Genomic DNA, 13,296 nt, shown 5'->3' with positions numbered 1-13,296 from the left:
CTTAAAACTGCTGCAAAGCACCAGGAATGGAAGAGCTTGACATCAGAGTTTGAGTTTGAGTTTAAAAGTTCTTATATAGCGCTCTTACACCAGCGGTTTCATGGCGCTGTAACTGGCAGATCTCCACAATGGACAAGGAAAGGAGGTCTGGTGACAAAGGACTAAATGAAGGTTTTGCTAAAGAAATGAGCTTTAAGTTTCTTTCGAAACTGGGAATATGGGGTTAGGGATCTGAGATCTAGGGGTAATGAGTTCCAGAGGGTTGGGGCAAGGGTCGCAAATTTTGAGCCCCCCCCACTTTTTCCGGCGAAACCGGGGAACTATCAGGAGGGATTGGGAAGAAGATCGGAGCTCCCTAGTTGGCAAGTAGGGGATAATCTCCGAATAAATGAATGCAGGGGCCGTGCCCAATCGAGCCTGGTAAGTGATAGATGCAAGCTTGAATTGGATACGTTCCCGAACCGGGAGCCAATGTAAAAGTTTCAGAAGGGGGGTGACATGTGAGGATTTAGGAAGGTTAAAGACCAGCCGAGCCGCCTGGTTTTGGATCATCTGCAACCGCCTGAGACTATATGCAGGTATACCTGCATATAGGGCGTTGCCATAATCCAGGCGGGAGATGACCATCGAAAGGACGATCAGTTTCAAGGCCTCAAAGGTGAAGAATCGAGAGACCTTGCGGATGGTGCGAAGAGAAAGAAAAGAGGAAGAAACCACAGAACTAACCTGGGAGTGAAGGGTAAGGTGAGAGTTGAGTTTAATACCAAGGGTTTTGACCGAAGTAGAGGGGACCGGAGAGGGACCAAGGGAAGGGGGCCAAAAAAGTAAAGACCAGGGACTGGAAAAACCACCCGTCAACACCAACTCGGTCTTATCAGGGTTGAGTTTCAGGTGGTTGAAATCCATCCAGTCCCTGATGAAAATCATAGTGGACTGAAAATTAGAGATAGAGGCAGAAGAAGAGGACAGATTGAAGACAAGTTGGAGGTCATCCGCATAGTTATATACGGCGACCTCCATTTGTTCTAAAGAAAAGATGAGGGGAGAAATGTAAAGATTAAACAGAAGAGGTGAAAGGGAGGAGCCTTGGGGGACCCCGCACAGAACCTTCCGAAAGTCCGCAGTGAAGTCACCCAGGTGAACTGCCTGGGAGCGGTCCCTCAGGAAGGAGGACAACCAAACCAGGGCCGTACCCCCGATCCCCGCCGCCGCGACACGGGAAAGTAAGATGGTATGATCCACCGTGTTAAAGGCGGCAGAGAGATCGAGGAGGACCAGAGCCTGGAATTTATTGGTGTCCCTCCCCTCCCTGAGGTTGTCAAGGACCGAAAGGACTACGGACTCCGTAGAGTGTGCGGGGCGAAAACCAGCCTGACGGGAAGCCATCAGGGTTTTAAATGGGATGAAAAACAAACATTTGCAATGCAATAGGTTTCGCTTTTGCCAGAGTTTAAATTATTTGGCATTGTAAATGACAATGCCTTTTATTTATCTGTTTTGCTAATTAACACACGCAAAAAAAGTACAATGCCAATAGCTCAAACTCTTGGCCATGCGAGATCTTTTCAAAGAAGCGGCTGCAATTGTCCCAACTCCTCGGAAAGGGAAAGCATGCATGGCATGCTGAATGTTGCAGGAAGCATGTTGTGACTGCAGTAGGAGAACTCATTGAAGAAAATAGTGCTTACATCTCCCACAAATTACTTCACCTTTAATCTAAACTAAGTATCAGACTGATTTATAGTGTGAGTGGGGGCCATTACGTCAATCACTGGGGAGAATGTTCCAACCAGGTTACAATTATGAAAAGTGGGTGGCAGAGTGTTCTCTGCCATTGTTAATGTGTGAATGAACCACTCTGGAGAAGAAGGGGTAGTCCTCTAGTGGAAATTCTGCCACTGCCCATCACTGATGAGTCTCTGTTATCTGATGTGGGGAACTAAAAAGCACCCACAAGGTGGGGTACATAGTAGTGATCACATAAATGCCCTCCCTAACATCCTGACTTTATGAAAGCATTTAGGGACACTACAGACCCTTCCCTGAAAGTCTGAAAATATATGCCTATGTAAGGTTTTCACAGGATTAACTGGGCTACCATGTTGAAGGAATTAACTCTGAAACTACCAAACTGTTGGGGAAGTTGGAGGATTCTCCTACAGCACTACGTCCACCCCCAGGTAAACAGTAAATAGAACTTGTGCACCACTGGATGTGAGAACTATGCTTGTTTGTGCGGATTCTCCTTGACTGCCCACCACTAAGTTAGGCCAGATGTCTTTTTCATTCATCTTTAATAGGCATCATTACGCCTAGCAACACACATAAAAACAACATTTGCAACCACTTTGGGGAAACAATACTTTGAATAATTTGCAGCTCTCCATGGGGTGGAATTCGATGAGCTTACTCCAAATGAAAACATTTCCACGAAAATTTGAAGAACAAGCTGGGAGAGTTTCTTCACTGGTCACAGTGACGGATAGAGGATTAGAGCAGAGACCCAACACCGGACAACATGACTGCCCTCAAGCTCGCCACCCGAAAACACCACCAACTCATCCGCGCCACCAAGAAAACTGCATTCAAGGAACGATTGGACAACAACGCACACAACAGCAAAGAACTCTTCAACATCGTCAAAGAGCTCTCCAACCCCAACGCCGGAAACAACAACATCACCCCTTCGCAAGACCTCTGCAACTCCCTCGCCTCCTACTTCCACAACAAGATCGCGGACATACACAACAGCTTCAGCATTCAACCGACGAACACCACAACCGAACCACCGCCCCCCCACCACCACCCTCCGCGCCTGGACTCCGATCAGCACCGAAGACACCGTCCGCACGATGAACTCCATCCACTCCGGATCTCCGACCGACCCCTGCCCTCACCACGTCTTCAACAAGGCCGACGCCATCATTGCACCCCACCTGCGGGACATCATCAACACCTCCTTCAACACCGCTACCTTCCCGGAGAGCTGGAAGCACGCCGAACTCAGCGCTCTACTCAAGAAGCCATCGGCTGACCCCACCGAACTCAAGAACTACCGCCCCATCTCGCTGCTCCCGTTTCCTGCAAAAGTCATCGAGAAGACCGTCAACAAGCAGCTGGCCGCCTTCCTCGAGACGAACGGATCTCTCGACCCCTCGCAGTCTGGCTTCCGGGCCAACCACAGCACTGAGACCGCCCTGATCGCAGTCACCGATGACATCCGAGCGCTGCTCGACAACGGAGAAACAGCGGCCCTCATCCTCCTCGACCTCTCCGCGGCCTTCGACACTGTCTGCCATCGTACCCTAGTACAATGCCTCAGCAACGTCGGAGTCCAGGAGAAGGCACTGGAGTGGATCATCTCCTTCCTCGCCGGAAGGACACAGAGAGTCCGCCTCCCCCCGTTCAGATCTGAAGCCACCGAAGTCATCTGCGGCATCCCTCAAGGCTCCTCGCTCAGTCCAACCCTCTTCAACATCTACATGAGCCCCCTCGCAGACATCGCACGCCAGCACAACCTCAACATCATCTCCTACGCCGACGACACCCAGCTGATCCTCTCCCTTACCAACGACCCCGCCACCGCCAGAGCCAACCTTCACGAAGGGATGAAAGAGGTAGCCGAATGGATGAAGAACAGCCGCCTGAAACTGAACTCAGATAAGACGGAAGTCCTCATCCTGGGATCCTCACCCGCCGCTTGGGACGACTCCTGGTGGCCCCCCGCCCTAGGCAGCGCACCCAAACCAACAGACCACGCACGCAACCTGGGCTTCATCCTGGACTCCTCCCTCTCCATGACCAGACAAGTCAACGGCGTCTCCTCGTCGTGCTTCAACATCCTGCGCATGCTACGTAAGATCTTCCGGTGGATCCCCACCGAGACCAGGAAGACGGTCACCCAGGCCCTCGTCACCAGCCATCTGGACTACGGCAACACCCTCTACGCCGGAACCACCGCCAAACTCCAGAAGAGACTCCAGCGGATCCAGAACACCTCAGCACGACTCATCCTGGACATCCCCCGTCGCAGCCACATCTCCGGACACCTGAGAGATCTGCATTGGCTCCCGGTCAACAAGAGAATCACCTTCCGTCTCCTCACCCACGCACACAAAGCCCTACACAGCCAAGGCCCAGGATACCTCAACAGCCGCCTCAACTTCTACGCTCCCAAACGCCAGCTTCGTTCGACCAGCCACGCCCTCGCCGCCGTCCCCCACATCCGTAGAGCCACCACAGGGGGACGGTCCTTCTCCTACCTCGCCGCCAAGACTTGGAACTCCCTCCCCACCCACCTCCGCCTGACCCAGGACCACCTCGCCTTCAGGAAGCAACTCAAGACCTGGTTGTTCGAGCAGTAGCAGACCCCCCCCCCCAGCGCCTTGAGACCCTTAGGGTCAGTAGTGCGCTATATAAATACGATGATTGATTGATTGATTAACCCTCCCACGTAGCCGTGTTCACGACAAGAGTGGTACAAACTGCAGAGGCATAGCAATGTTAAACACTTAAAATGTACAGCATTGATGGCGAGCAATACTGAAAGAAAAAGTCTAGAATCTAGCACTTGGGCACGAGTGCAGCATCCGCTGTATGGCACTTGTTGCATAAACTGAACCCGTCATCAACTCTTCCCTCTTCCCTCAAAGCCTCCACGCTCAGACAATCTTTTCTAATCCAGGAGAAGCAAAAACATAATTCAGACCAGTAATGGTCCGAAACATCGGAAAGAGAACTATGGGAAGGGAGCCGAAATGACCGGGCATAGTTTCACATGATAAATACCCATCCACGCTCTACTCAAATTCACAGACTTACTAAGTCAATAATGTTTCCTACCTCATATCTTCATATCTACATATCTGACCTCCGTTGACCTTGCATGATGTTGCCACCTAACCGCTCTAGACATGTAGGATGTATGTAATCATGCCTGCAATGTTGACTGATATGTATGGCACAGCAGGTACCAAAAGGAAAATTATTAGGCGACAACTTTTGAAGGCATAGGTGGCATATTTAGCATTGAATGATACAGGAGATTCCATTTGTTATGTTCAACTGATTACATTTACACTCAGGGGCTGAATTCCAATTTCTTACCAAAAAACACGTAGAGCACTTATCTTCAAAAATACATTCTGGAGTGCGACCGATTTGTTTCCTGTGGAGGACGAGAAACACTGTGGGGCAGATTTATGTTAACTGGCGCATCCCCAGGGATGCGCAGGTTAGCGTGCGCCACAGTGCACCACAGCTCCGCCACCCATGGTGCGCCGCATTTGTAATGCGGCGCACCATGGTGCAAAACGACACATCTGTGCCGGAAATGTGGCGCATTGCTGGAGTTGCGTCGCAAGCGCGACGCATCTCCAGCAAGGCTCGGGGTGCCCCATCTACACAATGCTGCATCAAGACCTACGCCTGCTTCAAGCAGGCGCAGGGTTTTGACGCAGCATTGGCCTGAAAGTGACTGAGTGAAATCTCATAGATTTCACTCAGCCACTTTCAGGAGGCGTTCCTGCGCAGGAACGCCCCCCCCTGCGCAGGAACGCCTCCTTATGGCGCAGGGCTTTACAACGTGACGCATTTCCTAGATGCGTCACGTTGTACATAGGGCACATTGTTTGCGCCGCAGTTGCGTCAAATAAAGTGACGCAATTGCGGCACAAGGGCATCATAAATCTGCCCCATACTGTTTAAAAGTGTATGGGTTTTCTTTGCTCATTGATCGGCACCTTCACCGTAGGTGGGCCTCCTTTTGTTCCAGTCTCCTGGCTGGCAGCAGTCAGGAGCCTCACACCTTATGCAAATGCAGCAGAGGGGAAACAAAGGTCAGCACTTCACACATACTTCAGAGAGGCAGCTTTTCACTTTGTTTAGGCTCTTTTTAGGAGATATGCATGCACTGTAAGAATGTCAGATGTGTTGGTCTCTACCAGTATTTACACAAAATAAATGTAATTTATATAGCGCTTACTAACCCGGAGGAGGCATTGAAATAATTTAAGTACCACTATTTTTAATTGTATAGCCCTACTCATCCCTCCCAAAGCAGAATGTCGGAGCGCTTTATAACACACATACATATTAAAGTTGTGGCTTGTGATGCCATTTCCTATGATGTCAATTCCTGTGATGCCACATGTAATGTCCTGCGCCGTGATGTCATGTGCCGTGATGTCACGCGTCGTGATGTCACGTGCGGTGTGATGTCACTTGCATACTGCCTACTTAGGTTAGTCCTCCCCACTTCTATTTCTTAGGACTTGTGCCCTGTTTGATACATGTAACATTATCAAACACACAGAAAAAGTGTTATGAGATATGACAGTAGATATGTGTCACGATCGCTTCTTGAAGTGAACTAGTGGTGAAGTAGTAATTTAATGTATTTATCTTAAATAAGTATCCTAGATATAGACCCGCCTGCACAGCTCCCCCCTCCGTTCCCCTCCGACCTCGTCATTGAATGCAAGGATGTAAAGAGCCATTCATGAAACTCTAATGTCATTTAACTAAGATATCAACCCAGGTGTCTGAATCAAGTCCCGTGACGCCTGTACAATGACGTGTACCGGCACGATTGCAATCAGAGCTGCGGCAGTTTAGTGCTGTTGAGCCTTTTCACTTTGGTTAGAATAGACATAGCCGTCTGCTGCTGACTGGCAGACTGCATATCAAGAAGGAAAGAAATGAAAAGAAAAGAGGACGAAAGACACAACAAAAGGAAGGCTGGGGAGAAAAAGGCTGGGGTGATGGAAGGATGGAAGTGAGAGGTGGGTGGGAGTTATACCGTAGGAAGAGGACGAAAGAAAGACACAGAAGGGCAGCAGCGCTGAGGTGCTCCAGCCCACGCACTGAGAGACTGAAATGTTAATTCCCCAGATTAATGACAGGCTCCGTCAGCCCTCTGCCACCAGCGCCTGGAAATTGAATCATGACAATTCCGTGGGGCGCAGTCTTTAATGTCAGGCGACAAGTGACAGCTCAGCGCCTTGTGTTAGAGGCAGGCAGGTAATGTGGGAGACAGGAGACGCACCATTAACCCGCTGTGCTGTCGCAGCTGCGGCTTGTTTTCTTCTCTCCTTTCATCTGCGGACCCAGCTCTCTTCTAGTTCACTCTTTCCACGTCCACCTGTCCCTCTGGTCCTTTCATTATTTCACCCGTCACACGGTACCCAAGCTGCGGCCTTATGTCTGCCTTCCCTTTGTTTATTTTCTCTCTCGACCGCATTTTCTCCCCTGCGTTTTTCCTCTGTCCCTTTTTTTTCTATATTCTCTAACCCGTTTCTAGAGCCACATTTCTTTCTCCGTTTCCTTCTGCACTTTTTCCTTTCCTGCTCTCCCCTCCAATCTTTTACTTTCTCTCTCACTTCTCGACGACTACTTTCGTGCCCTATCACTCATTTTGGCTTTGTCATTTCCTTTTACATACCACCCCTCTCTGTTTAGAATCTTATTCTGTGCTCTATTTTCAGATAACGGGAGATTAATGTTTTAACAGAAAAGCCTAACAAAACCCTAATATCTGTCAGAAGGTGTTACCCAACATGAACCTGTTCGGGGTATGATTTCGCAGATGAAATTCCAGGAGACATCTTCGATTACCAATCATATGGGCTTGTCAGTGCTCTCCTTTGCTTATTGTGTTCCTATGCCGTTATCCCCCTATTTATTCACTCTCTGAATGGTTTACCCAATTAACCAATCATCTATTTATTCACAACGCCAGGCCGGACTGCCCTTCCCGGGCATCAGGCGTTTCCCCCTTGAGGCGGGAAGGGAGGAAGCCGGTTTTGTCCCTGGGGTCGTTTTTTGTTACTGGGGGTGGTTTATCCCTCTTTTTATATCCAGCAGTTTTCAGGCAACAATAAAAATGTAAAGATACATCTAGTGATTAATTTTCCTGCTGGAGAGAGATCTGTGTTTTGTCTAGTGGCAGTTTTGACTCATCTAAAGTAGCGCAGCGGGTTAACAAACCTGCTGGAAATTACTGCACGCGATGCAGATCAGAGAACTGGGTTTTATGTGGATAGCTCAGTGGGTTACTGCTTTTGTCACAGAGATCCTTTTGTTACTTGCAGTTCATATGTTACAATCATGCCATCAAAGAGCTGCATGCAACCCGCATAGAACCTGCATGATACAGGTGAGAAATTAGGAATTATCACAGTCTTTCATTATCCTAATGTTGCTAAAAAGGGTTTGTTTGGGTAGAATTAATTATTATTAGTGAAGTCAACCCTAACCACTGTGTTACATTTTGAATCATGAGTTTGTGCTTCTCCAAACCAAGCAATATTATAAAATGCCTGCCAGTATGGATGACATCTGAAGCCTACACCTTGGAGTCACGTTTGTCTTATGTAATATTTTCTAAACACTGATTTACACACACATGACTCATTGTCCTTGTATGTGAAGCAAGGGAATGGTTTTGGTGGGTGTCAGGAAGTCTGGCGCTCTGCGTGTTCCCAGAGTGTGAGAGGTCGTTAGGTAGTTCAGGTCGTTGCAAGACAGGTCAGGGGAACAAAACCAGCTGAAAATAGCCCCTGGGTAGACAGAGATGAGGATCTCTGGTCAAGTACAATGTAACAAGTATCCTGTGCACACGAAAGAGGTATGTAGTTCTCAGGTGAGAACCAGAGCGAGATTGGTTCTTTAAGAGAAGTAATGTACTTCGACAGAGTGGTCTTTTGAAGAAAAAGTTTTTAATTTATCTGCATGAAAAATCAGTACAAATAAGAGCACAGAAGCCGGCACGTGTTTCGTCACACCGTGTACGGGTGGTGACTCATCAGGGCTGTACTGGTGCGGTCTCGAGTTGAAGCGCGCCAGCGTAATGGAAAATAAAGGTCAAGAAACACCAAAGGAGGCGATCCTCGCTCCGGGTGGGGGTGGTCGTGAAATTAATCACGAGTGCTGGTCGAGGACGGGTGTGTCCTGGTGTTCGAGCTTAGCTCTGTGGTGGCACCGGTTGTGCGGGAGAAACAGTCTGCATCCACTACTCGAGACCGCACCAGTACAGCCCTGATGAGTCACCACCCGTACACGGGGTGACAAAATACGTGTCGGCTTCTGTGCTCTTGTTTGTACTGATTTTTCATGCAGATAAATTAAAAACTTTTTCTTCAAAAGACCACTCTGTCGACGTACATTACTTCTCTTAAAGAACCAATCTCATTCTGGTTCTCACCTGAGAACTACATACCTCTTTCGTGTGCACATGACACTTGTTACCTCATTGTCTTTGAATGTGTGTGTGATTTAAAGTGCTTCAACACCCTACACTGGTATGAGAGGCGTAATAAAAATCATGAAATACATACGAGAGAGGAGCTATGGAGAGATTAAGGGTACTGTTGGAGATTGAAAGGGAGGAAATCTCTAGGGGAGGAGATCATTGGGGGCTGTCCAAAAATATTGTTACACTGAACGCCACCAGCGCTAAAGCCGGTCCTGCTGTGCCCCTTATTGGGATGGAGGATGCAAAGATCGATCAAAATGGCCTTTCATTGTGTTCTCAACTTCTTGACTGTGAAAGTTTGCACTTATGTGCTATATTTAAATTCATGTTTCATGCTTGACATCTTATTTTGTGTGTTCTCTATAAGAATTCTGTGGGTATGTCTGGGTAAGCTGGTGCTCTGTAAGGTCTTCATTTACTATGCTTTAAAAGCTAATATAATTGAATATATGGTGAAAAATATGTTGTAGAATGCACCCTTTTTGCAATTTTTTCACAAATAATCTTGGGGGAAACCGCCCCATTCTCCTCTAGTAGTGGTCAGGCTCACGCACTGTTCTTGCTACACACCATACGAGGGCTGGTCTGACAATATTCGCCAGGGCTGCTTTAGGTTCCCAGTTCAGCCCTGACCAACCCACATAGTTATCCAATGGTATATCCATTCTTTAACCTGCCTTCTTATTCATCAACTTGCTCAGGACCTCAATATGAGATGCCCTCTTCTGGCAGACCTGGCAACCCTGAACATTTTTCCACCCTGTGAAAAAGGAGGCAGGGGGCAGGGACTTGTAAGAGGATTGGTCCTAAGCACCATAAATGCCCATGGAACTATGTATAGACACTGGGGGGGGGGGGGGCAGTTGGCCCCATGGGAAAGGTGTGGGCTTTGTGCCCCACTAGTGAAGAAAAACACTCCTACCCTCCCCAAAAACGCCACCGCCTATGCCTGGAGATAAATTCTGCAGAGCATCCACAAGTGATCAGACTCAGTCTGTGTAAAGGGTTTCCAGCTGATCATGGCAGCTCTTAATTTGAGCCAGTTGTTGCTGATGGAGCCCATTGGCACTCATTTTGGTGATCAGCACTTATTTTTCCTCACCAGAAATTTACAGAGAGTAAGAAAGACAAAAAATAACAGAAAGGGAGAAACAAGGGACCTGAAAGTGTGAAATAAAAGGGTGGTTTTGTGCGATATAATTGAAAAACAATTTTATGTAATACTATCACTGGGAAACCATTTCACTTAAATTGTTTAATGGAAATTTGCAGAATGATTGGCATTTACCGTTTCATAGAGACAAAATCATTGAATGTCCTCTTTTTCTAAGTGTCTTTTTTTTTGCATGCTTATTTTTTAAAGTGTAAATACAATGTTTGCAGGTGTTACTTTAATACATTTTTTTGCCAGAGGTATTTAATTCAGGATTTTACTTCAACGGTTATTATTTCTGATTAATATTTTTTATACTGTCAAACAATTACTTATGAAGATTTTAATTCACTGGCCCTCACCACCCCTAAACACAATCCATGCCTGCCCTCTAAATATTCTGCACCACCTAATCTGCACCCATCCTTGACCCCCAAACTTCAACTATTCCTGAACCTTGAAAGGTCTTTTTACCCCTAAATTCCACACATCTCTCAATCCTACAACACCCTAAATACACCCAAACTTCACCCATCTCTGACCCCTAAACTCTGCCCATCTCTAAATTCTAAAATTCCTTTCTACCCCAAAACTTCGCCCATTCCTAAACCCTAAAACCCTGCACTACTCCTAATCTCTACCCATTCCCTAAAATCCATTTCTTTGCTCAAATCCAACTCAGCTTTGAACCCTTTAAACTCCTTGTGTAAACTGCACCTATTCCTGAAATCTACACCACTTTCTACCCATAAGCATCACCCATCTCTGACCCTTCAATCCCCTCTCTACCCCTAAGTCTAACCCATTTTTGGACCCTAAAAACCCATCACTGATCCTCTACCCATCGCTGAACCTCAAAACCTCTCATCCGACTTAAACTCCGCCCATCCATGAGCACTAAAAACTCCCCAACACCCCTACACTCCACCCATCCATTGACCCTTAAAACCCTTAACCACCCCTACAGTACACTCACCCATGAATCCTAAAGACCCCTTACCACCCCTAAACTCCACCCATTTCTGATCCCTGAAAACCCTTATCACCCCTAAACATCACTCTTCCCAGAAGCCAAAAAACCCTCAGAACCTCTAAACTGTACATAACACCGAAATTCCAATTATAATTTGGGATTTGTCCCTAAAATGATCTTTCTTTTAAAATGTTTCCTTTAAGTTTCAAGTAATCGGAATTTCTTCAAATTTGTCTCTCCTTAAAATTGGTTTACCATGATTTGGTTCCCTCCTAAGTGGTTTCTCAGCTTTCAATTCTCCTTGAATTCACGAATCTCAAAAGGGGCAGGTTATGTGTGGTAGTGGATTACAGAGGCATGAAGACTATCCAAGACTACGCAGGTTTTCAGGGAACTGATATTTATTAGTGCTGGCTGCAGGCTTCTAAGCACAGCTTTGGGCACCAGAACTCATGTTTTTGCAAATTAAGCATTGACTGACAGGGCGATGCTGGCATTTCACAGTTGTACAAGTGCAGACTGTTGCTATTGTTTGACACTTGGTTTCATCGGGTAAGTTGACAGGTCTGTACTGGGTCCCCTATTTCTCTTCCCTGGAGAATCCCTTACCATGCCCCTAAGGTACCTCTGGATCCAAAAAATCACACCATTCCAAGTTGAGTAATTACGGAAAATCACAGGCCTGTTCAGAGATTCTTGCCCCATAAGTATATCACAAGGTCTGTAGAAACTCAGGAGATTTCAGTTGCTTTCAGCAGGGAGAAGGAAATACCTGGGGAATCATTACAACTTATGTATGGGTAAGAACTTCAAAATGTAAAGAACTTTAGCTTGAAGGATTGACCTTTGAAGTATATGCACCCTTCTGCCACAGAGTCACCAGCTGGCGGATCTCAAATAAAGAATCTCTTTGCTCCTGGAGAGACAACATCTCATGTATTGGAAAACTTAGGGGACAAGTCAGAAGTTCATTTCTTGCCCCGGAGCATCGCCCACTGCTCATTTGTAAAAAAACACAAAGTTTAAAAAAAAAGAGCAAGGGTTAACATTTTTCTAGGAAGAGCAACTATAGCTCCAAATGCTGTGTTTTGCCGAAAACCACTGCTTTTTTCTGCACATACACTTCTCAGACACTGATTCATAAAATTGTGATCTGTGGACTTTCAAGCAGTGGAGTTTGCGCTAGATGTGTGGCTCCAGCTACAGGTGTCTGGAATAGTTGAGGAGATGGGATGAACCACAGGAGTGGGAAAAGCATAGGTAGCGAACACCCTAAAAGTTATAACTTTGTGAGAGTCAGCCAACTTTTGCCGCATATTTGCCACAAAAACTAAACTTCAAAACTTGCATTTGCAAAACATAGGGGTAAATTATCCACCAAAATTATTTTTCTGGGTGATATAAGGTAAGTGCTGTTGTCATATTGGAAATGAAGGGAATCGAGGAGTTGGGGTGAGAGGCTCAGCCTAGTCTCCCCCAGGGGATTTTCATGGAATGGTGAAGGCCAGGACAGGGGATAGATAGGGACAGGGGAAGGGGTGGGAGTTAGGGACAGATATTGTTATGAATAGTCCTCAGGATCGTTTTGTTGAAAGGTAAGCCCACCTCTCAATCTAGCCAACACCTGGATAGCCGTTACAGCACAGAGTGTTGACAGGATTGAGTGAGGGGAAAAATAAGGAATATCAAGGAAGGAAAGGATGGGGACAGCAGGGAGGGAGATCTGAAAGACACAAACAAACACAGGCATAAGACTAAATCCCTACACCGTAAATGGGTAGCTTCTATGACTGTTACTATGAGGTTTCATACCTGTAAAAGAAAGGATAAAGCCTTGAGGATGTGAAGAGGTACGTAGGGTTGGATATGCTGTAACTATAGGGATACAGAATATATACATGAGCGATACATACTCCA

The sequence above is a fragment of the Lissotriton vulgaris genome, chromosome 7 (assembly GCF_964263255.1).
Source record: "Lissotriton vulgaris chromosome 7, aLisVul1.2, whole genome shotgun sequence".
Taxonomy (NCBI): domain Eukaryota; kingdom Metazoa; phylum Chordata; class Amphibia; order Caudata; family Salamandridae; genus Lissotriton; species Lissotriton vulgaris.
Note: the sequence above shows the minus strand (reverse complement) of the source record.